The 4824-nt window shown below is 47.1% G+C and overlaps 1 long non-coding RNA gene across 1 annotated transcript; it reads left to right on the top strand.

Moving 5' to 3' along the window:
* The first annotated feature begins 2413 nt into the window (after nt 1-2413).
* On the top strand, nt 2414-4120 carry LOC134810541 (uncharacterized). Its single transcript, XR_010158878.1, has 2 exons — nt 2414-2548; nt 3266-4120. It is a non-coding gene; the product is annotated as an uncharacterized LOC134810541 (long non-coding RNA).
* The last annotated feature ends 704 nt before the right edge of the window (nt 4121-4824 follow it).

Raw genomic sequence — 4824 nt, 5'->3', positions numbered from 1 at the left:
TATAAGAAAATAAATATAAATATAGAAACCATATGAAGAAAACTACAAAACTGTGAAAACATCAAAGAAGATCTAAATAAATGGAGAGATAATCCACATTCAAGTAAAGAGGGATTCAACGTTGTTAAAACGTCAGTACTTCCCAACTAGATCTACATATTCAGTGCAATCCCAATCAAAATTCCACAAAGCTAGTTTGTGGATATTGACAAACTGATTCTAAAGTTTATATGGAAAGGTAAAAGACTCAGAATAACCAAGAAAATATTTTAAAAGAACAGTTATAGGAATGACACTACCCAACTGTAAGCACTACTATAAAGCTACAGTAATCAAAACAACATGGTACTGGTAAAAAATAATAGAAAAACAGATCAATCAAACAAAAGATAAAGCTCATAAATTGACCCATGAAATATAGTCAGCTTATCTTTGAGGAAAAAGCAAAGGAAATTCAATTAAGAAACAATACTTTTTCAACAAACAGTACTGGAACAACTGGACATCCACATACAAGAGAAAAGAAGAAAAAAAAACCCTAAACCCAGACCTGACAACTTTCACAGAAATTACTAAGAATGGATCATAGACCTATATAGGAGGAAAACTCACAAAACTCCTAGAAGATAACAAAGAGCAGAATCTGAATTACCTCAGGTTTTGCTCCTCTGATAAAACACCAGAAACGCTGGGGGCGGTGGCTCATACCTGTAATCCCAGCACTTTGGGAGGCCGAGGTGGGTGGATCATGAGGTCAGTAGATTGAGACCATCCTGGCCAACATGGTGAAACCCCATCTCTACTAGAAATACAAAAATTAGCTGAGTGTGGCAGCGTGTGCCTGTAGTCCCAGCTACTTGGGAGGCTGAGGCAGGAGAATCACTTGAACCTGGGAGGAGGAGGGCGCAGTGAGCTGAGATCAGCCACTGCACTCCAGCCTGGGTGACACGGCGAGACTCCATTACAGAGAAATGAAAATTATAAAAAGAATGGGATACAGAGATAATGAAATGAAAAATTAAAACGACCTTTGAGTTTATAAACAGAGTAGAAACAGAAGACAGCAATAGAAATCATCATCATCCAATCTGAAGAGTGAAACAAGTTTGAAGAAAATGAAAAGCTCCTTAGAGACCTGTGGAATGACTGAGTCCGAGAAGGAGAGGGAGAGACAGAAAAATTAAATATGATACAAGAGCAAATAAACAACTCATAGCTGAAAACTTGCAAAATTTGGTCAAAACCTCAAATTTGTATATTCAAAAGATGAGCACACTTCAAAAGAAAATACACATAAAACCATACCAAGGCCCTATTAGAAAACTGGCAGGGCAGGGTTTTCAAGGGACTTGCTATGATTTCTCATTTTCACTATTTATAATAATGGACAATATGCTCTCCTTAGAGTTTTCTTCCTGCAGAAAGTCTGATATGTCAGGTGCAGATGACTCTTTAGTCTATTTTTCAAGGTTTAATTTCTTACCTTGGAAATCAATTAAATTTGTTTTTTCAAAATTTTGCAGTAAAATTGATGCTCCGAAAAGATGCCCAGGGAGATTCTGTCCTGCTGCGTCCGCCCTGCACAGAACTAACGCTATGCCAATGCCAGCTTCAAAAGCGTGTAGTTGTGGAGTACTTAAGAGTTAATCTAAAAAAGCGAATAGAAAAATGGATTCAATAAATGATCACTGTTAAGTTCCATCGGCAAAGTCTTAAAAGTGGTTCCAAAGGGAGTATTTAATAAGAGGTAAAGATTTTTCCAGGGCACCCTATTCAGAGCAAAAACAAAGACACTGTCCAAACCTCACCACACAAACTTCCTCATGTGTTGGGAGGAACCAAGGCGCTCTCTGGTCCTGCACCTGTGTTAGTTATGGCCGGGAGGTCTACACTAGGACCCCAAGGCCTGGGAACCAGCCTGGGTGGGGGACAAAGAAGTGGTGGATGTGGCTCGCAAAGTAGTTTAGGTGGTCCCTTCCCCGTGGCAGTTTCCTGACTGGATGCAGCAGGGTCAGGCCTTTCCCCTGGGACATTTTCTCATCGTTATTATAGTGGCAGGAGCGCCCCTGTGCGAGGCCTGACCCAGGTGTCGGCCATGCAGCCAGCCCGGGGTCCAACAGGTGCATCTGGGGAGTAGAGGGGGATTCGTGGCAGCCCAGAGAGAGAGAAAAAGGTGGTTTTCAAAAGGGAAGTGCCAGGTTACCAGAGACTGGGTACCTTCACATGAGGCAGTGAGTGAGCTAACAGTTTCGGACACTCACGAGGGAGCTTCCCGCGCTGGACCAAGGGGAGCACTACGCATGTCTGAAGGGGTGTGGCCAGGGGAGGGACAATAAGAGGACGTGGCTAAAACGAGTGGCCCTTCAGAGGGAAAGGGCGGTGTCGAGCCGGCTGCTGGGGGGGGGGTGGGGGGGCAAGCGTTACCATAGCAACCCTGCTGCAGAGTCTGTGAGAGGCTCTTGGCCTCTACCTGGTCTGTGGAAAATCAAACTCTGGGCACAAGTCATGAAGCCAGCACGTTGGGGAGACACCGTGTCACAGTGACAAGGTGAGATCAGCCGCCCTGGCCAAGCTGTCTCCTCGCGGGCAGGAGAGGTTTGTGAACAGCCAAGCTTCCCTCCGCACGGCGGAACTGCACTGGAAGCCTGGAGGAGCTCGGTGGAGGAGGGACCTTTGCTGGGAATGGGGGGAGCTGTAGTCTCTTATCCGCACCCAGCTATTAGTCATAGGCTCGCAGGACTACAATCCCAGCACTAAACAGGATTGTGAGCGGTGCGGATCCCTGGAGGGAGACATGGCGCGGTTTGCTCCTGCGGGGTATGCAGGCAGGAGTAGTTTTAGCCGCTTCCGGCTGTTGATCGCAGGCGATCAACTACAATCCCAGCATGCAACGGGAGTGGGGGGTGGTGGGACTGCCTGGAGGAAGGGGCCGCGTGGTGCGCGCCTCGCCAGGCATTCTGGGAGTAGTTTCTTAACCGCTTTCGGCTGTTGGTCGCAAGGCTACCGGCCTACAGTCCCAGCAAGCGCCGGGCTGCGGGGTGGTGAGCAGTCCCGGAGGGAGGCGCAAGCCGTATGGACCTCTCTGCTTCCAAACCTATGCTGGCCACTGATTCTGTGCCATCCCTGGCTAAGGGGAGTGAGTCCAGAGAGGGACTTAAGGGGCAAGTCGGGGCTGGGCAGTGAGAAGAGTGTGACGCTGCGAAGTGCACCTCGTCTTTGCCTAAATCGGGCGGGTCTCAGCCTCACCCCACCTCTCGCTGCTCAGCTCGGTTTCCCTCCAGAGCATCACGCCTCCTCCAGCACAGGAGCCGCCTGCTTTCCTGGGCTGCTGTGGAACTGGCCTGAGGTCCCAGACGCTGTCCATTGTGCTGCCGCCCTCCGCGCTCTCCAGCCAGAGCGCCAGTTCACCGGCTTTTGGGAGAACTCCGCCGCCTCACCTGCCCGCGGACAAGGTCACAGCTTTGCAGGGGGTTGACATGGGCTGTGGCTTCCTGGAAATGTCACCCTCACCAGAGCCTTTTACATGGATGGGAATTTTGAGACATGAAGGAGGGTAATTATTGGTTTACCCAGGAGATGCTAAGAGCAGAGGAGAAAACCCTAATTTCCAGGCATGTGACTTGAGCCAGGGACAGGCTAGCCAGACCCTGAGCCCCCAGTGCCGCCAGAGAGCAGCCTATTGCCCTGGTTTCTGTGGAAGTCTCTTCATGCTGCTGGGCCTTAGCCTCAGGGACAGCTCAGTCAGGTGAGGGTGGGGATGACCCATGGGCTTCTGGAGCTGGGCTGGTGGTCCTGGAAGGGCCGGCCCATGCCCCTTGGAGAGGGTCTTTGTGCTGAGGGATGCCCACAGAGGCCTGGGTACCAGGAACACTGCTGCAGGCAAGGGGCCTTTCTTCCAGATTTGGCTGGAAGGAAGACTTGGTCAGCTTTTCCACCTTGCAGGGCTGCACCCCATGGACCTGGGTTCCTGGAGTCCTTGACGGCTTTGTGTGGTCGACTTGTTTTGATACTGAGGACACCCCTGCTGGCTGTTAATTTCAGGGCAAGGGATATGAGGCCATTATTTTAAGTGAAATAACTCAAGAATGGAAAATAAAATACTATTATTTTTCACTTATAAGTGGGAGTTAAGCTATGCGTATGCAAAGGCATACAGAGTGATGTAATGGACTTTGGAGACTCAGAAGCAGAGAGTGGGAGGTGGATGAGGGATGAAAAAACTACCTATTTGGTACAATATAAACTACTCAGGTGACAGGTGCACTAAAATCTCAGAATTCACTGCTATATAATTCATCCACGTAACCAAAAACCACTTGTACTGTAAATGATACTGAAATAAAAATTATAATAAAGCAAATTTATAATAAAATTAAAATTATACTTACATAATTATAATATAAACAAATAATAAGGAGCAGCTTTTTTTTTTCTTAAAAAGAATAACCCAGTGCCACAGTTTTGGGTTCTAGTGTTTTGGATAGAAAGCCCCTTTTGCTCAGTAACACACTCACTACTGGAGAAGCAAAATCCTGAAAATTCAAGAAGAACCTTGGCATAAACGATATTTCTGACAAGTTATTTATACACTGCATACATGAGTATTGCAGATATGTTTTAAAGACAAAGATCCATGTAGACTGGGTCAGCTTTATGCTTGGTCATTTTATTTCCAATTCTTCTCCCCTAAAATACAAGTCATGGGTTGCCATGGTGATTATTCCAAATGCATTGTGGTCAGATGGAACTGGTGACCTGTTCTAATTTCCCCTTCAGTTACAAAATGAGCCCGATGCTCTTAGCCATCAAAATCTCACCAACACC

Source organism: Pan troglodytes, chromosome 6, assembly GCF_028858775.2.
Source record: "Pan troglodytes isolate AG18354 chromosome 6, NHGRI_mPanTro3-v2.0_pri, whole genome shotgun sequence".
Lineage (NCBI taxonomy): Eukaryota > Metazoa > Chordata > Mammalia > Primates > Hominidae > Pan > Pan troglodytes.
The sequence above is the reverse complement of the archived record's forward strand: the minus strand, read 5'-3'. Positions and strand labels throughout refer to the sequence as shown.